Below are 26,233 nucleotides of genomic sequence, written 5' to 3'. Positions count from 1 at the left end.
ATTTTGCGGCCCTTCGCACAATTCCCCAAATGCAATGCGGCCCCTGAAAATCCACGAGTTTGACACCCATGCCGTAGATAATTATCAGATGCGAAATCCATAGATCACAGACGAACGAGGGATTCCCCGTTAAGGAACTCTTGTGCAAGGCCTAATAGCAGTGGTTCTCAAACTTTTTAAACCGCACCCCTTTATAAAATTCGTCTTGTCTCGTGCCCCACCTAAAGAGAACTAGATAACAATAAGCTACAAATAACAGATAGTAAAGCGAAAGTGTGTTTTATCCAAAAACACGTTAAAATACGTAGATGGAACGTAAATATTCAAAATAAGACTGGCAAGATCAAGTCTAACAATTTTTTTTATTATTAATAAGCTTAACGCCCCCTTAAAAAATTGTCTACGCCCCTTGTAGGGCGCGACCCACCGTTTGAGAACCACTGGTCACAGGGATGCCGGATTCGACTCCGAGATCGATTCTAGAATCGATTCTTCGTGGATTAGACCAGAATCGATTCCGATGACTTGGAATCGATTCTAAGAGGTAAAACTGGGGTTGGAAAAAAAGTATAACGTTTTGTGACACACATATGTATCAACAGCCGCCACCCGGAGTTGTTACGACGCCGCAAACTAACTATATTTCTACACTCTCCTCCGACTCGCCCATTGGCGCGGGTCAACACGTGTCATATTTCATTCGTATATTTTTTCTCTTACCTATTGCGTTCATAACTCCTATTTACTTGGAGCAAGATGCAATAAGAAAAATTAGAAGCCTGTTGCATAAACTGTTTATACCACAATACCGCAGACCGGAATGGCAAAATAGCTTTTCAATATAAGGAATAAAGCATATATTGGAAATCTCATCAATGATGGTATTGAAAAGTTTAAAGCAAGGGGTGAATTGACCAGGAAGGTGGAGGATTCAGCTAAGATATCAAAATATTTGAATGCCAGAAATTTTGGCATATCAGCGACCCGAGAAGAAATGTTACAATGGTGGTAACAAAATTAAAAAAAATCTTATCCAAACATCGCAGTTGTCGTCCAAAAGTACCACTGTGTCCCAGCTGCGTCAGAAAGAGCATTTAGGTCAGCGGAGCTTACTGACTCCAAATGCGATCGAGACTCAGGAAGGCATGTGAACGGATTGAACTTTAGATTGCAATAAATTTTTGTTTGCTACGATAGTGATTTTTTTGACTCAAAATGCAGATCGTTTTGTTATTATGTTGTTGTTTGTTAGAATTCATTTTTCTGATATTGGTATAAAAGATATCCTATATTCAAACATCGATCTTTTGTTCGATTTCATATGGTATTGTTAAAAAGTGGGTATGTTTTCTCGCTAGGTATGTCGAAAAATCGAGATTCAGAATCGAGAATCGGAATTGAAAATTTAGGAATCGGATAAGAATCGAAGACTTGTAAGTAGTCATACTTAGCATACTTATGATCGCTTTTTACCAAGAGATCGAAAGTATTTTAAGGCTTTATTCTAGCCACTTAGCTAATGCATTGCTACTCTACTGGGCTAACATTAGCAAAGTTTTTCAATGCAGTCAGAACGGGTGTATTGTGCGACTGTATGTAAGAGATTGACTCTAAATCTAAACATTACCAGTTGTTGTCATCGGCCTGCAGTGGTCTTGACAAGTCCATTTTAGATACTTCGCATAGAACCGAAGTTAAGGCTGTGGTATTATGCATCGAACTTTTTGGTTTGGCAATTAATTTACTGGAAGCTAGAAATTATAACGGTTACAATTAGTGTGCAGCAAATACCGACTACCGTTCACATTCGGTAAATTAAGTTTTGTGATCACGCGTCAGAAGTGTGATCGACTCGTGGCGATTCAGAGTTAATCTGGAGTAATCGGAGTAATTACTTGATTACAAATGATTACTTGGTGTTTTCGTCAAATATTTCGCGCGGAAGCCACAAGTGACATCGCTTCAGTCACAACAGTGTGCGGATAAATTTTGTCGTAGAATGATCAATGGATTTTCTTGTTGCTTGCGGAGAAATAATCAGGTGAGTGAAATGTACTTCATGCTTTTACTGATGTTACATTATTTTCCTCTTTCGATAGTAAATAAATTGGAATTTGTAACCTAATACATAAAAATAAATCAGATCACAAAATAAGTTATTGTTTTGTGATTTATATGTTTTGTTTATACGTCTCACGGGTTGAAATCGCAAATTCATCTTATTTTTTTGAATCAAATACAAATTCAACTCTACCAAAGTTCCATTCATGAGTAGCGGAGAATACAAAATTGATCGATCTCGCGGCTTATTCAAGTCTAGGTCCGATTATTACAAACAGAATCGATAAGATCATATACTGTAGAACGCTCTGAAAAATTCCCCAAAGTTTGTCATGTTTTCATTTACTCAACGCTGTTGGCTCTGCTGTTTCGTCATTGAGATTTTCGATATTTATCGGTCATCCATCGCCCGTTATCCATGCAGGCGCTCCAGAAGCGTGTGTAACAAATGTTGTTCGCCTATTTTATATCAAGTTGTGTAAAGGGACCTATGAGCATGGGGATATTCACTTTGCTAATACGGAAAGTCCCCGAATCCGGATCTTTCGGGTGTTCAATTTGGACCACGACTAATTCTTTTTTTCGGATCATTAGCCCCACTTTTTTATAAAATCACTTTTATAGATTTAAATATAATATGAAAAGAACTATAACATCATAATAAACAATATTGATTAGCAAATAACCATTAGTCGGCCAAAAAAGGTGGCGTTTTAAAGATGTAGAAATATGTTTTTTGAAAAGACCTGACCCAGATATTTTTAAAGTTTTGTACGCGGATCTTCGGTAAAAATAGTTGAGTAGCTCTGGCCTAGCTGAACGCGTCGTTGCGCACGTAACATACCAGTCTCAAACGCAATTCTTTTAGTTTGGTACAATAAGCCTCGTACCAAAATTAAATTTAACTGCAATCTCAACAAATTCCTTGAAAAGTTATTTTTATTTAAAACATCAAAATTTAGTTTCAGTTTTCTTGTGGCGGTATCATGTGGGCCAGATTTGACCCGCGGGCCCACATACAACGCAACGAAAACAATTTAAACGTAATACTGGAAGTATTTCTCTACGCTATCTATACATGGCAAGCTTAATATAAATCTAATACATATCTTTCTCAAGGATAAGACGAACCTCAAGTATACAGCCAAGTATACAGCCAAGGCCAAAAGCCATTTTTATTTTTTTTTTTAACTTTTGTGACATTGTATCTATTGTACATAGATTTAGTTCAGTACTATCAGGCAGGAATCATAGTGTTATGCGAAAGCTTAATATCAATATCTTTGCTTTTTAGATGCAGAAATATGAAATATGGTGTTAAAAGGAAATAGACGAAATTGAGGAGATCCACAATACAGGTAAACAATGTTTTAATTATTTTAGTTGACTTTTAAATATTCATTGATTTCCGTAAACAAATGTGACAATTCTACACATTAGTGACTGGAAATGATTTGTCATATATTCCATAAAACATTCCTAAGTATTTGTCAATTAAATCACAAAATTTACTAGGGAAGCAATTCTTTTTTTAAATTGTATTATATTTTTAGGTGAAAATAGCGAGAAGAAATGAAAGTAAAGGTTTCACTTGCAGATTACATAATAAGGTAGAATATAATACACTAACACATCCTTCTAAAAAGGGAATATATGTAGTTTTTGGTGTCATAAATCACTTTTCATGTTTGACTTTTTTGTTTTGAAGTATCGAAGCCGCAAGTTATGAAGGGATGCTTTATTGAAATAGGTAATCGAAATAGTAAAATTTCCTTTAATGTATGTCCAATGATCATGCCCCGTTATGAGCAATTCGGTTAAATTTAATGAGCCACAAATTGTGGATCAATCAAAGTACCATATTATATACCGGTAAGTGAATCCGACAAAGCGTATAAATGTTAGCGCAAATTCCTCCATAATAATCAGTTGACCATACCGTTCATTTTCATAAGTGTTCCTGAATCGGACTAGATTTTCAATAACTAAGTATATTCGTATTGGCATAGCAGTAAATCTCCCGTAGTCACACATCTTGCGGTAATATTTACCCACGTCATTCGTGTTCCAAACTAAAAGCGATACTATATTCATTAGATACAACGTATAGTTTATCTATATAGCCATAAACCACCTCCGGTCTGTATATAAAGTCCTTTGTAATCTATATCAGGGGTCGGTAAACCCTGGTCTTAGAGTCTAGTCATAGGTTTTTAAAGTGCTCCTTACGGAGCCCCAGGGCTCCGCGAGAGAAACCCAGGGGCTCCGCGAGTTATTCGATTACTTTTCAAATTACTGACTATTTTTTTACCTGTTCAAAGAAGCAATAACAGCTTTGATAAAATCTGACAACAATATAGCTTAGAAAGGTGGTTCAAAATTGGAATGGGAAATTTCCGCGCAACATTCTTCGCGATTAAAAAAAGGGATAACGAGATTTCTGTTGCGTAAAACATTCAATCCATGACCGATGCGAGCATTTAACGTGTCTCGTCATCGTTACTCACGTTTGATTCGAGGTTACTATTAGAATTACTAAAATGAAATAAATAATAATAAAAAAAAAAAAAATAAAAAAAAAAAAAAAAAAAAAAAAAAAAAAATAAACAAAAAATAAAAAAATAAAAAAATAAAAAAAAAAAAATAAAAAAAAAATGAAAAAAAAAAAAAAAAAATAAAAAAAAAAAAAAAAAAATAAAAAAAAAAAAATAAAAAAAAAAAAATAAAATAAAACAACATAAAATATGTGATAAACTGCCAACTATAAGTAAATTGGAATCGTTTTTGCGATCTTGGGATTTCTCAAACTTGATTTGTTCTTTCGCACTTAAGATTACTTTCAAGCAAGATATCGCCGTTTAAAAATTCCCAAGTCTTGGCTAAATGCTAACAATTGAAATCTATTTTATTGCATTCGGCTCCGTTGGTAGTTTCAGAATGAAAAAAGGTACATCGCGGATCTCGCGCACAATTGATTGCGTGCGGCTCCGTCGGTAGTTTTATAATGGGAAAAAAGGTATATCGTGCGCACAATTGACTGTGTTTCGATTTCGCAGTTACTACGAAGAAAACCTAACATAACACAAAATTTTGTGATTTACAATGTCTATAAAAGCGTTTTCAATCTGAGGTGAGTCTGCTAAAAACCAAACGTGTGATCTTCCATTTTAAGTTTTAGTTTTAATATTTTAGAATGCCGCTTTTCAATTAAAAAATTCGAGTTGCGGATTTACAAAATGCAATGACGCACGTTATTAGCTGCTTTTCAAGTCTTTTAAAAATGTCAAAAGGGATATGATTCGACCCCTAATTTATTTATATGTTTGTCAAGTGTCAGATTTATAGCTTTAGTATATGTAATTTATGTTTAAAATTTAGATTTATTTATGACTTGTATTTTGTGCTCCGTGAATAATAGTCAATCTTTTCAAGGGCTCCGCAACACCAAAAGTTTGAGAACTCCTCTAGAATACAGATACTGACGTGGCAATATTTCCCGTTTTATATCTGTATTACCTTCCTCATTGATATCATTGTCCGTATTAAATCTGCATAGCATTTTGGTTCAATCAAATCCGCTTTTAACCCAAGTGGTAGATCACGCAGGAGTACAATACTAGATGAGTGAATCCGACAAAGCGTATCAATGTATCCGTTAATCTATCATAGTCTATAATTCCTGGTAATGATCAGTTTATGCCTTTTATGTTCATAAGTGTTCTAAACTAGAAACATTCCCAATGACGATATTACGTACATGAGTCGATCCAACCAAGTGTGTTTATAATACATAACCGTAAATCTCCCATGGTCGTACTTCCCGTATCGTCACTAAAATAAAATTTATAATAACGTTACTTTATAAATCATATAAATTCATTTTTCCAAGTGTATCAATATAACCGTAAATTCCACATAGTGTGTATCTATCCCCCCTCCCATCTTGTTAGCAGTCATAGTAATCGTCCCATTAGTATTCATAAGCGTTAAATTCTAGAGATGTATCGGATATAAGCAATATAAACATTTATATCCGTAGGGTCTGAATGTAGAACCAATATTTCTGATACATTTGGGTTTTTAATCTGATCCAAGAGCATTTAAAAAAGAATTTAAAATATGGATGTTGAAATTAATTTTTTTGCTTGGAGTTATCATGTTCATGGTATTTTTTGCCTCCTTAATTCCAAGCCATTTTCGTCCCCACCCATGAGTGTAGAAACAGGATTCTGACTAAAACGTACAGATGTATCGTTACCGGGTATCGTTATTGACAATATCGGCCAATTTTTCTGTATTGGTATTTGTATCGGATAAATTTAGACCTGATATTTCCAATTTATTTAGCTTTTCATTCTGATTCAGAATCTTTAAAATGCACTTTGCTCGAGGTATTGTGTTCGCGGTATTTGCCTCGTTAACTCTGAGCCATACTCGATTACACCCCAGCGATGAGAAACTGGCATGAAATTCTGGTCCGTTTTTCATATATTTATCTGCCAAACTAGCTTTATATAACTAGCCAAACCAATTTTTATATTGCGTTTTTATGCGTATATATATATACGAAATAACTTGAAATAACAAAAAAACATTACCTATGATTGAAAGGCTGTATGTCGTCGAATACATAAATACATTAATTAAGAAATGATTATGCTTGAAGCTCATGCTAAAAACATAGACCACCTAGAAAGGTAAATAGGTTTAGCTACCCAATAAGGGGACCCCAAAAATCAGTTCGTAATGTAGGCTCTCAAAATCGTTTTATTGGCCTGAAAATCCGGTTGGATGCAACTAGCTTACACTACATGTTTGTTTTACAGAACACTGCTTGTTTCGACAGTTTTTCATTAAATCAAAAGATAAAGACCAAAGATTCGAATAGCAAACGAAACCAAAGAATGATCAAGTAAATTGTATTTAAATATTTCATTTGAATTTTTGATATCCATTGACACAGTAATTACGGACCGACAGTAATTTGTCGTATATTCCAGAGTTGTAAAAAAACCTTTTTGACAGTTCATTGGTATATTGTAAATTTTCAAAATTGCGCAATTTGAAACTGGCTGACATCTTATGGCTAATATTTGGAATTTATAAAATTGAATGACTACATGTACCTGACTACTAAAGTTATTTTAAAAGTAGCTTACATGTGTGTTTCTATGTGTCTTTCCCCTCCCCAGTGGGGAGCACACTTTGAGAATTGCTGTCACAAAGTTGCGATACTACCGTGTTTCTCTGAAAATAAGACCTACCCCGAAAATGGGACCTAGGCTGGATTTTTGAAGTGGTTTTAAAATAAGCCCTCTCCATAAAATAAGACCTAGTCAATAACAAGACATTTTTTTACCTAGTCGATAGCGAGAAATCTCTCCTATGCGTTTTAATTTTTTTTGCAGTCGTCTTGGATATAAAACGTGTTCTTTATAAGTAAATGGATACCGGTATTCATATTTTGTATATTTCAAAATATCGCACTTCTCTATATTGTAAGTTTGTTTTCGGTAAATGAAAATATAAGACATCCAACTAAAATAAGCCCTCATGTTATTTTTCGGAAGAAAATTGAAGTAAGATAGGGTGACCATACGTCCTCTGTTTGGAGGAATTGTCCTCCTTTTGCGTTACAAATTTTACGTCCTCTGAGGATGTTCTGAAATATCGAAATGTCCTCCTTTTTCGTGGGATTGAATATTTAATATTCTCTTATGTGTTTGTGATGTGTTAATTAAGAAACTTGTAAAATCTCCATCTCCTTTAGTTTTCAATAGGTTTCACGAGCACTCCTTGGCCTTTGTGAAGCTTCGAAAGTTTTGTGCCACGATCGTAATATTACTTAGATCTTGCACGTCTCTGCTCAATTTTCGATTTGACATTTCTCTCAACCTTCGGCGCGAGCAGAGTATAGCTTTTTATACATCTGAACAGTCTCTTCGTGACTTTTTAATCAGATTCTCTGCTATCTTGACGGTTGATTCGGCTTTACCATTCGACTTGCTATGCAGAGGAGATGATGTTCGATACAGAAATTACCAACTTCTGGCAAATTTTTGAAATTCAGCGATTGCAAAATCACTGTATCTGGTTTGCCATGTCGGCTGAAATTTTTCTTACAGCATCTGATCACCGATCTCGCAGTTGCTTTATTCAGTTCGTCGAGTTCCCAGAAATCTTAATAGTAATCGACAGTAATTAAATATTGCTTGTTAAACACAGTAAATAAATCCATTCCTATTTTACATCATGGCTGGTTAGGGATTTCACTGCTTATTAACGGTTCTCGTTGATTGTCTTGTCACGCGCATGTTCCAACTACACTGACCAATATAGTCTTTGATTTCTTGGCTCATTCGAGGCCAAAATACTATATCTCGGGCCTTTGTCAAGCATGATTCAATACCCATGTGACATTCATGAATGCGTTTAAGCATTTCGGGCCTCGGTGTCTTAGGAATTACTATTCTATGGCTTTTGTACAAAACATTGTTTTGGTAGCCCAGTTCATCCCTATAATTGCAGAATGTTTTTAGGCAATCATAGACGAATCTGTTTTAGTCGTATAATTGGAAAAATTTATTTCATTTCAAAACCGTCTTTTGCGAGTCGTGGTAAATTATCATTTGTGCACAACCTAGAGAGTGTATCTGCTATATGCATTATTCTTCCAGGCTTGTACTAAATTTTGAAATTGTACTTTTGCAGTCTAAGCAGCATTCGCTCTAATCGTTTGGTTGCTGCTAACAAGGATTTCCGAAAAGATCAAATTGTTCGCATCCAAACACAATTGCCAAACATTATTTTTCGGTTCCATTACATTTGAACCCACGTACATTTGAACCCATGACAATTGCACCTGTATGCTATTGCACCTATGGAATTTTTTTTGTTTCACGGATAGTCAAACCCATACTAACCCTAACCCATGGGTTTTAGCACCCGCATATAGATTGAACCCGTGGATATACGCATGGGTTCAAATGTACATGGGTTCAAATGTACGGTCACCTTCTTTTTCAATTTGTGCGTAACGACGCTCTGTTGTCGTTAACGAACGCGAGGCAAAAGTAACAGGCTTACCTTCTTGTAACAGAGTTGCCCCTAATGCTACTTCACTCGCATCACATTGTAAGATCTTTCGAAATATCAGATATTGTAGAATTGGTGCAGTTGTTGCTAACTTTTTGATATTTTCAAACGCATCATTTATGATAGGTGTGAAATATATTTAGCAAGTTAATTAACAAATCCTACAACACATTGTACCTGATATACATTTCTTGGTTTGGGCATTTCAATAACACTTTGAATCTTCCGTGGATCTGGTAGAAGAATTTATCAGTCAATAAATGACCTAGATATGGAACGGATTTCAGTTTGAACTTGATTTTACTTTTGTTCAATTTCAAAACTTCTGCTCCTTGTCATTTCAAAGAGTTTTATTACCTTCTGATCATGATTTCTTACTGCTTCTTCATATGTGTTTCCACTTCCAGCAACAATTATATCATCGGCAATATATCGTATACCTTTGAGACCTTCCAGAACTTCATTCAATAGCCTCTGAAATTCTTCCGGAGCTGTCGAAATTCCAAACGGCATGCGTTCCCATCTGTATTTAGAAAATGGAGTTATAAAAGTAGTTAAAAAGCTACTTTGTTCGTCAAGCTTGATTTTGCAGAATCCATCTTTCGCATCAAAAACAGAAAAAAACAATTACATTAGCTAAATCAGTTAAAACTACTTCAATATTTTAAATAGGATAATGAGAACGTCTTAAATCATTATTTAAGTCCTTTGGGTTAAGCATATCCGCAATTTACCAGTTTTTTTTACCTGCTACCATATTGTTAATCCAGTCGGTAGATGTGGTAACTTTAGCAATTACCCCTTTATTCTCTAATTCCTTAAGTTTATTCATAAGGTCATTGCGCAGTGCAAAGGCAATTCTACGAGGTTGATGCTTTACTGGTAGAGCTTTGGTATCTATTTCGAGATGATATTCTCCCGGAAAACTACCTAGACCTTCAAAAACATCAGCGTACTTTTCTGAAATATATCAACACTCAACAGTTAAAGGTTTTCAGTTAAAGGTTTTTAATGATGTGTGGCTACAATAGATTGTACAGTACCTTGACTTTGAGGTACATTGACCTGCAAAAGTTCCAACTCCAAGTCTGAGCTGAAAGCAACGGATGTGGGCCTCTTTCCACTACAATGAAAGACAAATTGCAATTCTTACCGTTGTGTTGGCATAGAAAGTTACATTGACCAATCGGCTTCAACAATCTACCATCATAAAACTTCAGCGTTGCACTACTTTCTTGTGAAGCTGGATTATTTTGTGCATAGGATCTTAAACAATCATTGAGGCTTATCACATTACTGGTTGAGCCGCTATCGAGCATATACATTTAAACAAAACTGGTTTTCGACCACCATTCGCATGTAATTTCAAATTAACAAACCAGCGAACACCTTTAGACTGAATACTTCCAACCGTCTCAAAATTATAAGCTGAGTCGCTTGATTTATTGAAATAATTATTAGCAGAGTAGACATTTCGATTAGTTTGTTTACAAATAGCAGCAAAGTGATTTTTCTTATGGCAAGCGTTACACAGCACACCATAAGCAGGGCAGATTCAAGCCCCCTTTCTGTGACTTAGGCCACAATATTTGCACGTTATATTTGCTGTATTGTTACCAGTCATTGATCTTCTTCTTTGTTTGTATTCATGCTTCGCTTTCTTCTCTTTATAAAATGTTTCAATTTCTTAATAGTCTTCAGTCTTTTTGATTTTCTTCATTTGTTTATCGGCCATTTCACTACTGCGACACATATCTATTGCAAAATTCAAATTTAATTCAACTTATCTATGCATTGCAGCTTTCACATATTTATCCTTGCTACCCAACCTAATTCTGTCTTTTATTAGTTCGTCAGTCATTGGTCCAAATTTACAAGTTGACGCTAGTTCTCTAAGTTTAGTGACATAATCATCAATTGATTCATCTAGTCTCTGGTCGCATGTATAAAAAAACATGTCTTTCATATACAACATTTCTAGTAGGTTAGAAGTGTTTATCTAAAGCGAACAATCTAGATTTCACACTTTTTCTATCTTAGAAAGGTCAAGATATAGCAATTTTTTACCTATTATCCCAAGTAATCTGACGACACGAATTCTACCAGACTTTACTTCTAAGCCAGTTGCTATTTCATAATTCTCCCATTGCAATCGAAAGAAAGAACAATTGGCTGCTGCATTTTTGTCTATTTCCACAGCCAAGGGTGCGGGGATACTACTTGTGGCCATTGAACAGAAAATATGAACGTACCTTGTTGAAGTAAGACTTACTAGTACACTTCATTCCATATGTGTCACAGCTTCTTCATCGAGTCCAGCGCTTATTGTCACCATGTTTCGTTCTCTATCTAGCTTTACGGGTTCTCAACACATGACTCGACATCAACTTATATTAACAGTAAACATAGAAAGCACCGCACAGTAGAACAGTTACAATAAGCCTACCACGTTTTACAAGGATAACTAAGGACATGAAACATGGGTGGCGCTATAGGGTATATTACGTCATATCGTAACACCTGGGGTTCGTCAAAAGTCCCCTGGAACAGTTCTATATAGTGAAATATTTCTAGTACCCAGCCTACTAATTGAGAAAATAAATCAAAATTACGATACTTCATCGAAGATATAAAATCCTGGGAGTTTAAACAACTCGTTGAATAGCTTAGCTGGTGTAGCTTTACTGGACATGTCAATGACTGTTACAACTTGATTTCTTTGCACTTCCTTAATAACAAATATCGTCACAGATGTTGCACGCTTTAGAAGTTTTAGATGCTTTTATATAATTTAAGGGCAAGCTTAACTTACAATTGCACGTTGATAAGACAAAAATGCATTATTTTATATACTATACTTAATCCTTGAGAATTTAGTACATTGTGTAATGTATATATCCGGCACTGGAAAAATATGGTTCTACCTAACAAAGCGTCCTCCATTTTGGGTTTGGAAATATGGTCACCCTAATTAAGACCCAGTCTTTTTTTCGGGAAACACGGTATGATATTTGTATTTCTTCACTTGATATTTTGTTTAATCCAGCAGTTCGTAACCTGGGGTAAATTTTTTCTGGGGTTAAGTTGTGTCTTCCTTAGGGGAAACTTTCGTTAGTTTGAAAAAAAGATTTGGAATAAACAAAAAACGCATCTATTTACATGTTTTGATGCGAGCAACATTGTGTTATTGATAGGCTAACTTGCGGAAAATAGTATTATTAGCCTATTTTTGGATATGCTGATGTGTATTACCCTATTATTGTATCACAATGTCGAGACCTCTGGCAACAGTTAGCGAGACCGCCTGCGGATTGTCGCAAATTCAGCGTTGGGATTGAGGAATGTTGCTAAACATTGATTCGTTCCGGGTGACAATTAACAAGGTACTAATTAAATGATTTTCATATAAATTGCTAAGTTTCAAGTTGGGAAAAAACACGCGTAGTAATAAAGATCTGATAGATGTTATTAGGAGGATCATTAATTCGTAACACGTTTAAAAGTTAATTTTAAAAGCTCCACACGGTAGGAGATATTTGCGTTGTAAGAAAAATTCAATAACGAGGTTATAGCCCTGTATTGAGTCTGAATTATATCAAGATTTGATATAAACACAAGCTTCCGCGGGCAATCAGCAGTTGTTTTTATAAGCGTAAAGGTATCTTGAAGATGTGATACGTAGCCAACATGTTTTGGTAAGAAAATGCGCGTTTTGTAACATTCCTACTGAATAAGCTTGGAAAGTCGCTGTACCGTTGTCGTTAACCTGATAGGCCTACAGATACTGGTAACTTACCGCGCAAGATTTCCAGGGAATTGATAATAAAATATTTCGATTTACTCGCCGTGTTTATATATTTCAGCATAGCTCTATTGTTATCGGTTAGCCTATATTTCAACCGAAATTAAAAACCAATACCTCCGAGTTCTTTGTTATTTCACTAGACATCGAAGATCTGGTTGCCAAAAAGCAAAGGTAGCCGTCGCATCAAATCTGTTTTTTTTTTCTCACTGAAAGCAGTTTCTTGACCAAGCCGCCTTTTCTTGACCTTGTTAACTTATTCGCTTAATGGGTAAATTATGAAATAAAGAACATGTTCTGGTATAGAAATACTTGTATTTAGTTTGAGTAGGTCATTAGTTTGGTAATATTTGTAGTTTGTGCAATTTGAAGTCGAAGACTGACATCTGACGACTAATGTTTAGGGTATTCGCACACTTGCGGAATAAAGCGAAATATCACACACTAGTAAATATTTTATTAGCCAGAATCATGAATGTTTTCAATTCTTTGAAAAATCTGCGACGTATTTGAAACTGAACTAAAAAAAATCAGTGACAGCTATATTTATTTTTACTTTAATCTTATTGAAGCTTTTTTCGTTCGTAAAGATCCAAGTGTGTAATGAAAATCTTCGGAATTTTTTAATATAAATCTGATTAGGTATAAAATATTGGTACTCCCGTAGTATGTGTGCAAGGTTGGTGTTAGTTTATAATTTTATTTCAATTTTTCCTATTTCAGTTTTATTACGAGTTTGGGGACCGTCTGTGTTGTGTTACCCAAGAGAATACATCCCCTGCCCGTAGGTTTTAGTTCCTTTACATAACTTGATGTAAAGTAGGCGATCAAAATCAGTTACCTCCGTATTGGTACACATAATTCTGAAGCGCAAAAAAATTGGTATATCTTATTTAACTCAGGGAAGGTTTCGTATATTTGAAGAGGCAGGGTAAACACACACATATATATATATAATATCTCAAAAAGTCGTGTAAGGCAGTGCTTTCCAGCCGCTGGACCTGCTATCGACGTCGGACCGCGCAGTAGTGATCTGCAAGAAAATTGGTGACCGTAAATTTGAACCCACGTACAATTAAACCCATGTGTATATCCGCGGGTTCAGTCTATATATGCGGGTCATAAAAACCCATGTGTTAGGGTTAGAATGATTTCACATATCCGTAAGACAAAAAAACTCCCATAGGTGCAATTGTCGTGGGTTCAGATGTACGTGGGTTCATGTAATGGAACCAAGAAAGCTTGCTACTTATTTGTCAGCCAGCGTAACCACTGAGTGGCCAAGAAAACCAATGTCACTCTGTTTTAGTTGTTAAATCGAGCGTTCGAGAATAGTGTTAATTGCCATCCCAATTTTGACGTTCTAATTCAAAGGTTGAAATTGCAGCCCGTGAACTAATATTTGTTTGTGATGTTTGTTTGGAAAATTTGTGATGAGGGCCGTACTCGGACGGAAATTTTTTCACCTGCTGCGCCACTGCTCATCTATGTCATAGTGAAAACGTGCAATGTGCACGTCGGAAACGCATATTGAAGTGAGCAGCTCTACATAAAATGCATTACACTAAGAATAAATTGTGTACTCGCTTGTCAGATTGTCATTTGGACGACGTACTGCAGGGCAACCTAGTTGCCATTTGATTTCAACGCTTTGGCCATGGCACAGAAACGAAACGTCATAAACATTGATTAAAAGTAAATAAAAACAGTGTATTGTTTGATAGAATATATATATAAGAATATATATATATATTAAAAAGAAAAGAAGGCGCGAGTGCACCATAATTCGAGTTTATTGTTGCAATTGTCGCAGATGGAAATTATTTCGTCCCGCACGGGGTAAATATATAAATTTTGGCCGGCGAGTACACGAAGTTTTCCCACCGATGTTCTAATTTGTCGCCATTGTTGAATTTCAAAAAAGTGCTTTGGAACTTTGAATTGTGTTGATCAAATCTCACTCCTATTCTTCCTTTATTCCTGTAGATCCGTATGCGTATTCTGCTGCACATTAACACAAATGTATTTCTGTAACATTTGGTCCTACCAAAGGCAGACTTCCTCCTAAAAAGCATCTCTTGGATTGGATCTCATAATTTACTGTTTCAATTTATATATGCAACTAAATTTAATCAGTTCAACTTGAGTTTTTTAAATGGTTACAGATTTATCTAATATTTTAACATAAAATTATGTAAGGTGATAAGTGATAAATTGATAATTGTTTTCAGATGTAAATTATATTGTGGAAAACATGAAAAAGAGAAATTTAAATATCATTTTTGAAGTTTTACCTTATGATGATTAACTTGAAAGTGTAAATATTAACTTTAAAATTGTATATATATTTTACACACTTAAAAAGCGTACAATTGAAATCAAAATATATTTGAAGTTTTTAAATCCAGTGTTTTTACATACAAGGTCTATCCCAAGTCTGTATTGTCATTCTATTTTAAACGATTTTAAAGAAATTAAAAAAATATATAATTTTTTTACAAACTTGATTTTGCAAAAAATCTATATTGGTATTGTATGGTAAAAAAGAGTTTATATGTTAATGCTTTCCGTACAAAGTTGTCAACTGACTCATGCAAAAAAATAGTTAGAACTTTTCATGATGTTATGAGCAATTACAAAAATTGATATCTCAAGAGTTTATCTTAAAATTAAATACAAGATACCCGTTCAAGTTTTTAATGAATTAAATAAAAGGTATTTTTTTACATCTTGGAGCTGCGTTCAAATAAAACTAGAAAAATTTGAGAAAAGACGAAAAATTGTGAAATCTAGCTTTTTTGCACATGTTCCATCGTTTCATTGTCATTCTTTGTTAAATACAATTTCAAATCGTAATTTTGTTATATTCTAAAATAATTTGTATTCTAAAAATTTCGCTCTATAGTTTAATACCCGGTATACTTTTCAACGAATAATCAAAAATTTGAAAAAAAATTTGGAACTTCAGCTCTTTTGAAAATGTTCCCAGTCTTCATTGTCATTGCATGCTGTGAAAGATTTTGGGTGTTACTAGATAAATTCTAGTTATCTCATGATTTTATTTCAAATTATATCTTATGATTTTATTACAAATTCTGAAAAATATTTTAAAATTTTATTTTAGGATTGAAATATTTTAAAAAAAATTAAACAAGTTTTCCCCATTTATATTCAGCGTTCAACCAGAACTAAAGAAACGCTAAAAAGTTGCAAAATCTATTTTTGTCGCAAGTTTTCGAAGACTGCATCGACATTCTGTATTGCAAAAAATGTTAATACTATTTATATATATATATATATATATGTGAATTGATCAATGCATCGAGAACTATACATATTGTATATAGTTGAATATATTGAATTTTGTAGTTATTTTAAAATTTTATAGGTAACTTGCAAAGATAATATTTCTGAATTGTGTTATAAATTTATATATGTTACAATTTTATAAAAGAAAAAAGGTAGAATTGTCTTGTAAATTTGAATAAGAAGGGATATTTTTGAAATAGCGTTCAAAGAAATATTCGGAAAGTTTTTAAATCCAGCAATTTCGCTGAAAATGTTTCAAATCTTCACTGTTGCGGTGAGCCACATCTCGTTTTTATACTTCACTGTTCGCTATGTTTACATCCACAAAAGAAAAAACATAATCAGTTTACCTAAAGATTTAGAAAAACTTATCTAATAATAGGTGCAATATGAAAACATTATGAATTTGAATGAGTAAATTCATCTCGCTATTGTTAGAATTCTTCATTGACATTTTATGTTGTCATTTCACCTGATCATATTTTATTACTACTGGTGTCAACTAACCATTAGTGCAAAATGTGAATATGTATACTTATAATTTACAAGGACCTAGCAAATGTAATCTTAAGAATGTAAAATTCATTTGAAAAAAACATATATTTTTTTTTTTGTTTTTAATGTAGCAAACAATGAAAATTAGAAAAATTTGAGAAACTGTTAAAATGTTTGATGCATAGCTTGATTACGAAAATATCTAATCTGTATACCTCAGGAAACTATTTCAAATAGGTTGTCAACTAATCGTTGCTAGAAATATTTTCAGCATTTCAGGTTGTTACGAGCAAGTAGCAAAATTGATATCATAAAATTGAATTCTATAATGAACTACAAGATTCTAATTCAGATAATTTTACAATTTTACTAGGAGATTCTCTTTACTGTACCACTGTCGAGCAGCATTCTCGGTGAAACATACCCTCAAAACTTGATGGTGACATAGTTAGCCCAATTGCATTGATTTCAAATCAAAATTGGAAGCAATTGGCTTACACCACATAATGTCACATATTACATTTATTTTCAGCTTTCTGAAAACACTGCTTGAAAGTTGGCGGGGCAATTTATCATTGCATTAAAAAATGCGGCAATGCCAATTGACTGGCATTACATCACTAAGTGAGCTTGAAGCCTATCCAAAGAGTCAAGTAAGTATTGGAATCTTTTGAATCTGTGATTTTGAATTTAACGAAGCATATAAAATTGATATATTAAATTAAACTCTGCGACTCAGAAACATTTGGGATTTTTGAATGATGCAGGTTAGACATATAATTTAAATATATGTTATTTCAAAATGTCGCGTTATGTAGTAGTTAGTGCATAAGAAAACGTTAAATCTGGATATAATCAGTTACAAATTAACGCCCGAACGCCCGACCGTTAACTAGAAATGAAACCACTGAAGTTACGTTTTCCTTTTGGAAATCTGTTTAAGAAACCTGTAATGAATAATTAAAACGCAAGTCTTCATTGACATTGTATGCTGTAAAAGATTCCAGGTGTTGATGCATATATTTGAGTTAGCTTACGCTTTTAATAGAATGTAGCAAAAATAATTTTCAACTTTGAAGAAGCGCATAATATAAAATAGCAAAAATCGAGAGAAAAATTGTTCACTTGAGACTGAAGTATTCTCTTTTATAATTCAAATTTTCTCTGTTCTAATTTTCTACCTTTGTCAATAAAAGGCAAACATGGTACATTGAGTAAATAATATAAATAGAAGTTTTTTTTAGTTATTAAAGCATCGTAAAATGACAAATTTGAAAATATATTATCGAAATTTTAGGAGCAGCATAAAAAAAAATTGAGATTGGATATTTTGAGAATATCTGACAACTTGTGTAACATAGCTTTTTCGCAAATAAACTATGTGTGTATTGGCACTCCTTGTCCGAAACAATTTCAAATGTTAATACTGTATAAAGTTATCAACGAAATAATACAAGAAAACTTGTTTTCGACTGATATCACAAAACCGTGAACTATTTTGAAAGCCTGAATACTTTTGAAAATATACATATAAGAGAGGATGAAAAATTATTTTTTAAAAATAAACTCGGAAAGGTTACCTTAGAAATTTGAAAATATTTTGTTCAAAGATACAATGCCCTCTTATTACATATAAAATCGCAGAATTTAACATATCAATTTAATATTAATCAAAAAGAATAATATTTGTTCATATTTTTAAGGAAAATTAAATGAAAGATGTTTTTATTAATTTTTGATGCAGCGTTCAGTGAAAATTTGAGAAATTAGAGAATACCTTAAAAGTTGTTCAATCCACTTATATTTGTAGACATTTTTTTTGAAATAGGTTAATAATAGGTAATAATTTACTATTAGCGCACTTTTTTTTGCGAAAATTGCGAATTTATATTTTTAGGGCCTGCGAAAAAGCACCTTTTTTCGATTTTACAGGGCAAAAATTCAAAGTTGACAAATATTTTCTTGCGAGTTTGACAAATAAGTTGCCTACTAGTATTTTTGTAACGCAATTTTACATTACATAACGTTATTTGCTGGAATTCTAACTTATGTGGTGCATACAGGAGAGATAAAGCTTTCGCATTATTGGCAAAATTTTTTTTGTAGTGTGATTATTAATAATACACGCCCACCAATTCCGCTTCTTCCGGAAAAACGCTCGGCGGTGTCTTTGAAACCAGATGTTGAAATACTACGCAGTGCGTTTCTTTAAACGAGATTGGTCATGTGACTACCAATGACTTCGATGAATTGTGACCATGGTGCGTGCTTTTCTAGTGCTGGTTCGACAGGTCTTTGTTCTCTTCGTAGTGAACTTCTTGGGGCCATTCAGAAAGTTCTGATACTTTGTTTAGTAAGGGCCATTAGTTTTTAAATTAGAAGTAACTTTTAGCAGCATCTCACAGATTTGCAAAATCAGCAAATTCACAAAACGCGTATGTCGTATTAACAGCCATTTTATTTTATTCGCAAATGCACATGGCGTTTCCCGGAATTTTGCGATCGAACGCTACATCTCATTGATATTCGAGTAGGGGTGGATAAAATCAAATTTTTTTTTTAGATGGATATTTTCAATGAATACCGGATAGTCGAATAACAAATATTTTTTATACACAACAGGAGTCTAAAACGTGGGTCGAAACATTAAAAATCGGCAATAAAGCCTTTTTTTTGGTTAATTTCGTTGTGATCGCTAATTGTTTTTGTCATCTCAATCGTTTTGGCGGCGATATGCTGTATTTGGCAATCTATATTCCCACACTTTTTCTTTTCTGCAAGTATGAATTCTTGTCGATCGACGGAGAGCAAAGTTCAATATTTGGCATTTACCCGTGCGCTCACATTGACAACAGCTGTAATTTTAAAACCAAAATTAACATTTGCGTTGATTTGATATCGCCTATCAACGTTTATAAATTCACGCACCAATTTCAAGCGAATAGTATCGATACCGGAATGCAGATATTTAATAGAGATGATAATCAACTTTATTATGCTTTTCTATGGTTCCTGTAATATTTTATAGATAAATCTCGCAAATCTGCGATTGTGTCAATCCTGAATGTTGATGTTTAAAGTGATTAAATAATTCGGCAATAAAGGCATTTCTGAGTGGTCATTAGACAAGATGACTTTAATAAACAGCAACCGTCAAGCGTGGCTGACTAAAAAGTTCACATTTTTGAAACATTACTTGGTCAAGGAAGGGAGGGGTCACTAAGGAGCTAATTAAAAGTACATTGAAAGGGTATGACTTGTCATATCTTTTCTGCATATAGCTTGTACGTGTTATATACCACGTATGATTTCTCGGAAGCGCCAATCCAATTTTTAATTTTCGATAATCAATTTTTAATACGCGGGTCATGGATGAAACTGCTAGTAAAATGCTGCCAATCGTACGTAGTTTTAAATGTGGGATATTTATCGTTACGTTTAGTCGTCACCCCTGTTTTGTTTTAATTATAAATTTGTTTGTTCTACTTTGACGTCGTTTTACAGTGATCTAATGTAACTCTCGCGACTAAATTCTCTTTGTTCTGTTTGCCATCCTCGGAGCAATTTATTTCCGACTGAATTTAAATTGTGTTTTAGAATAAGTTATTTCCTGTTTGTTGGTTTTCAAACTTCACAAACCCGGGACACAATTACTATTAAAAATACAAACAATGATGCACGGAAAACGAATTTGATTTTATTGCAATTGGAACAAACAAATACGAGTTTTTACATGTCATGCATGACTAACCGGCGCTACATGTGAGACTTGTGCACATGATGGAATATATATCGCGACAGGATGTCTGATAATCGGTACTTCTCTTCAACATTAATTTCCAGGATTAAAGGTTGATGCGGTCGAATAAAAATTATTTATAAAATGGATTGTCATTTCGCGACGCACTTTTCACGACAATCATTCCTTTCTTTTCAAATTCACGTATTTGTTTCGAAAATCATCCAAGTATTTCGTGTACCATCGCAAAAAAATAATCTTCGGTGTTATCATTCCTATTGGCGTAATTGTAATATATGAAACGTCGCTAATCGTTGGTAGTAACTAATATCGATCCTGTATGTATCAATCATTGTCCTGTTAGGTGGAAGGAGTTACACAAATGTGCACGGCTATGCCGTTCACGCAAAGGAGTACGCTTCGCAACTGACAGGGGTGGTTGATTGCATGAAAGTTTTGTTTGCGACAGGTGTGCTTAACAGTTGTCCTGAATTCGCTAAGGGTTTAAACCGGAGGTTCTTAATCTTTTTTGCGTTATTTTACCCCTTTACCAAACGAAATTTATAGATTTACCCCAAATATTACCATTGGTGATTATATAATAAAAATTTGTCAAGCGAAGTATAAAGAGCTCCGACGTTAGACGCGAAGTCTCTTTATCTCTCCCTTTTCTTTCTACCCCATCTTCTCCGCGAGATGGTGTTCGGTGAGGAAAGAGCGGTGGGGAGAGAGTGACGTGAGGAGGTAATAATGCAAGTGGGAAGGAGAGAGTGTTGGGGTGGGGGCGTGGATTGGGGGCAGAATAGAGGGGGAATTTTAAATATTGGATCTTGAAAGCTACCCTTTTTTTTCAAAAAAATTTCTACGCTGCTTTTGCGACAATCCGCAGTCGGCCTCGATAACAGTTGCCAGAACCACCTTCAGCAAGAATGACGAAATTTACCCCCAGGTTAAAAACTGCTGGTTTAAACGAAACTCTGATAACAGAAAGGCTCCTCTTTACTTTGCAATATTACCTGAAAGAGCTCTTTTGCGTGTATCTATGCTGTTTGGATTGAGTTAACATAAAAGCGAAGGCGCCTAATGTGTTAAAATCGGCCAAAGCACTTCTTTCAACTGTGAAGCACTTTTGCACTTATAATTCCCTTAAGTAAACACTGGTATCCACTTTTTTTTTTGTATTTTTTTATCATAATAAAGCGAAATAAAAATGAGCTCAAATGGGTTCGAATCCCATAAGTACCGATTGTGTCATCGTATAAAATCTCATGTAATAGGTCCATTGTTAGGGCTCTGGACATTTTCGAATACCTGATGATTTAGAATCGAATCGAATAATTTTTTCGAATTACTCGAGAGACATATAAATGTATGCAACTTTTTTATTGTAATCGGTCCTGACAACAAATGGATTACTAAAAACATAAAATACATCATTTAGAGCAGGCTGCTCAACCCGCGGCCCGCTGGACTGTTTTTTGCGGCCCGCCCTATAAGTTCGTAAGCAGACTTCTTAGGTTTTTACCATGTTGTATTTTGTGATTTTGGTGTGATTACTCCTGCCATTTATCTACATTTAAATGGAGGTTGTTATTATTACGTATGTGTCAAGGCTTGCACCCCGGTGGACATCGACGTCAGTTTTTTTTTATTATTTCTCGCAGAACTGTGCGTTCTGTTCGACGAACTCAAAAGATATTGTGCGATTATTGAGGACGAACGCTGAGCGCAAGTATAGGAATGAATTTAGAACCTAAATTTGCAAATTAACTTCATTCTGATTGTTTTCTTGCGTGTCTGCTTTGATCGTCTTTATCGCCAACGTAAAATAAAGAGTCAACAATATCTTTGGTACTGGTCCCGTGACTCGTTGTCCTTTTATGTTCGTATTTTTTTTTTATCTAATGTTTGTGCTAAATAAGATTTCGGAAATGTTGTCACTGCGTGTCCGTCAAAAATGCTGATGAAATTGACTTAATTGCATTGCTGCAAATTGGTCACAAATCAATACATATACGCTATTCGTCCAGAAATATTTGTAATGTTACTTCATTATTGGTGTTTCAAATTTTAAGAAACGACCCACTTGAACTTGATATTCCCGCGACATTGGCGCACATAATGCTCATTTGAGCATTGAGGCAGTTTCACAAATGAATGAATAAAAACATTATAACGCAAATATAACACTCAATTTCGACGTGGTGTGTGTCTTCTCGTGTGGTCGTCAAAAAACCACAAGTGTCATGTCCACGCCCCGTGTTACCAGATATTCGAATAGTGGACTGGTATTCTAATATTCGATTTGATATTTGAATAATTGGCCAGTACCTACTCAGTAACCAGAAAGCAATTATTAAATTGATTGATTTTATGTTAATTAACTTGCCTTTTATGTATTGTGCAAGTTACCTACACCGAAATCAGGACTTAGCTGATATTAATGTCTTGTACAAACGTTTGCTGCCCGCAACGAATTTCGTAACGTGAAAGTGGCCCGCAAAACGAAAAAGATTCGGCAGGCTTTCTTAGGCAGATTGTTGAGCGTTCACACATGATAAAAATTTTATCAATATCTGATTACAGAAAAATAGTCATACATCTGAATCGCTTCGAAAAAATATGGCTTGAATAAAACGAAGGAAGGAAAAAAACAAGATGGCAGCAATTCGAAATTTTTCTCTCACAGTTTCGAATAATTTACTATTAGATACGAAATGCCCATTGTACATTGTTACTGCGGAAAATCAAAACACGAATGCGATCGAAGGTTATCAAATAATAAGCTAAGACTATTTTTTTGCTTATTATTGGTTATTCATGATGCTACTACGATTTCTAAGAGAAGGCCATACCTTCGGCGTATTATTTGTATATATAATTTTTCAGGTTTCCTCACTTATGGATATGGAATCTTGACGACATTCTCTGTTGACAGAAAAAAATAAAAGTTGTAAATACAACAAGTATTCAAATATAAATGTGAGTTTGATCAAAGATAACTAAGATTGGCTCACAAATAAAATGCATTGAACCACACTTATGTGAAAAAGACTTTAAATATAAAAAGAGACTGTTTTACTCTACTCGGTGACATACGTACATTGATCCTGTATGCATACAAACGGATTATATTCAAAGCTTTAACATGGGTCGACCCATCAAGAATTAACTGTTTATGTGATGATTGCAAAGAGATTCTTGATTACAAATCAAAGCAATTGTGTTTATTACTTTACAATACAATTCCCATATTTGAAGTCACAGCAAGATGAATATAAAATATATATTCATTGAAATATATTGCATTAATGAATTTCATAAAATTCTGTTGTGGAACTTTTATCACAACACAGTATTCTTCATATTTGCATAAAATTTTATTCAATCATTATAGTTTTAAACATATATCTGCAACAGTGTAATACTTGAGCGTAAAGGCAACGGCGATCGGCATTTTTGTCATATCTAAATTATACCAATGCTGTCCTGACGAATTGTTATACAAAATATGTTATATATATATTATTTCAATATATATATATCACTTGTGTGTTAAATTGAAAATTCATACAATATTTTTTTACCAGTTTGTGGCAAAAACCAGATAGTCTATCTATGGTTGTCAATGCCGCCATACCACAAATCTTTTCCTTACTTTATATCTTCCATCAACACTGCCTATTGAACGTGAGAAATCTTGTGACAAACCAGGCCGGCATGGCTTTGTCTCATCATCTTCAACGTCAACTTCTTCAAACACTCTACAAATTACACTTACAGATACAGGGGTAAGGAGGGGGTTGGGGGTTCTGGGAAATGGTGGTGGACCCTGGGAGGGAGAGGAAAACACAGCATTGCAATCATAATTAGGCGATTTTGGTTTTGTCAATTCTGATATAAAATATCCATAGATTCTGGTAATAGGATGGTCAGATAGAGGTCCTTTCATTTTTATTTTCAAATCATTAGCATCAAACGTGACATTACGGTTGAATGTCGTTGCCTTCTTTTTTGAATCAAAAATTAAGTGACAAGCAATCTTTTTTACGTGTGCCAATATAAAATATGGGTGTTTGACACCCTATGTGTGCTGGCAGTTCCAGCCCACTTTGGAAATTGCATAAAAATTTCTTTTGATGTTTGTGAACGAATTTCCGAAGGACAATCATATTACTATATCTATGTACACTGTTTTATGTTTATTATTGATATATTATATTTTAAAATGAATTATTTTTATCTATCATGGTATATCTATCTTTATTTAGCTATCCGTTTTGTCATAATCATTTACTCCATGCAATTTCTTTAAGATATTTTCAACAGGAAACGAAGATATAGTTTACGAGAGCGACAATGGAAAGGAAAATTTAACAGGGCATGCCATGGCTTTTTTAATTTTTTCTTTTTTTTTTTGTTATAAATGAATTTGAACTCATTCTAGCCATTGGCGGAATTTCAGTTTAAAAACTAGAACTAGTTAATATTAATGTTATTATTAGCGTTTCAGACGCAGAACTATAGAGATTGAAGTTGATTTCCAGAGACAGAACTATAAAGATTGTGAATATGGAGATACTTATCAAAAGCAGAACTATGATGATGAAAATAGGAAGACAGTTATCAAAAGCAGAACTCTAAGATGGAGATTTGGAAGACTACTTTTAACAGAATTATGAAGATTCAAGTTACGAAGACACTTTTCAGAAGGAGAGCTGAACACGAAGACACCTTGGAGATGCAGAAATGGTTGTAAGTTATGCTTAGTTAATTTTAATGTTACATTAACTTTTCAGTGGCAGAAATATAAAGATTCAAGATGTGGAGAAGATTTTCAGAGACAGAACTATGAAGATTGAAGATATGAAGACATTTTTCAAGAAAAGAACTAAAATGAAAATATGAAGATACATTCGAATGAAGAAGATCAAAGATGAAGATACAAAGAATACTTGTTGAAGCAGAATTATAAAGATTCAAGTTACGAAGACATTTTTCAGAAGGAGATCCGATCAATGAAGGCACGAACACACCGTGGAGATGCAGCAATGAAGGTTGTAAGTTAGGCCTAGTTAATTTTAATGTTACATTAGTTTTTCAGTGGCAGAAATATAAAGATTCAAGATGCGGAGAAGATTTTTAGAGACTGAATCATAGCGATTGAAGATATGAAGACATTTTTCAAGAAAAGAACTATAAAATGAAAATATGAAGATACATTCGAATGAAGAAGATCAAAGATGAAGATACAAAGAATACTTGTTGAAGCAGAATTATAAAGATTCAAGTTACGAAGACATTTTTCAGAAGGAGATCCGATCAATGAAGGCACGAACACACCGTGGAGATGCAGCAATGAAGGTTGTAAGTTAGGCCTAGTTAATTTTAATGTTACATTAGTTTTTCAGTGGCAGAAATATAAAGATTCAAGATGCGGAGAAGATTTTCAGAGACAGAACTATAAAGATTGAAGATATGAAGACATTTTTCAAGAAAAGAACTACAAAATGAAAATATGAAAATAAATTCGAATGAAGAAGATTAAAGATGAAGATACGAAGACTACTTTTGGGAGCAGAATTATGAAGATTCAAGTTACGAAGACATTTTTCAGAAGGAGATCCGAACAATGAAAACACGAAGACACCTTGGAGATGCAGAAATGAAGGTTGTAAGTTAGGTCTAGTTAATTTTAATGTTACATTAGCTTTTCAGTGGCAGAAATATAA

General features: G+C 34.0%; 1 long non-coding RNA gene across 1 annotated transcript; it reads left to right on the top strand.

Annotated features, from left to right (window-relative positions):
• The first annotated feature begins 1,987 nt into the window (after window positions 1–1,987).
• Window positions 1,988–24,771, top strand: LOC144421094 (uncharacterized). Its single transcript, XR_013474953.1, has 6 exons — window positions 1,988–2,041; window positions 3,356–3,419; window positions 3,615–3,671; window positions 6,888–6,973; window positions 17,295–17,415; window positions 23,391–24,771. It is a non-coding gene; the product is annotated as an uncharacterized LOC144421094 (long non-coding RNA).
• Window positions 24,772–26,233: the final 1,462 nt, after the last annotated feature.

Source organism: Styela clava, chromosome 3 (genome assembly GCF_964204865.1).
Source record: "Styela clava chromosome 3, kaStyClav1.hap1.2, whole genome shotgun sequence".
Lineage (NCBI taxonomy): Eukaryota > Metazoa > Chordata > Ascidiacea > Stolidobranchia > Styelidae > Styela > Styela clava.
Note: the sequence above shows the minus strand (reverse complement) of the source record. Positions and strands in the feature narration are given on the sequence as shown.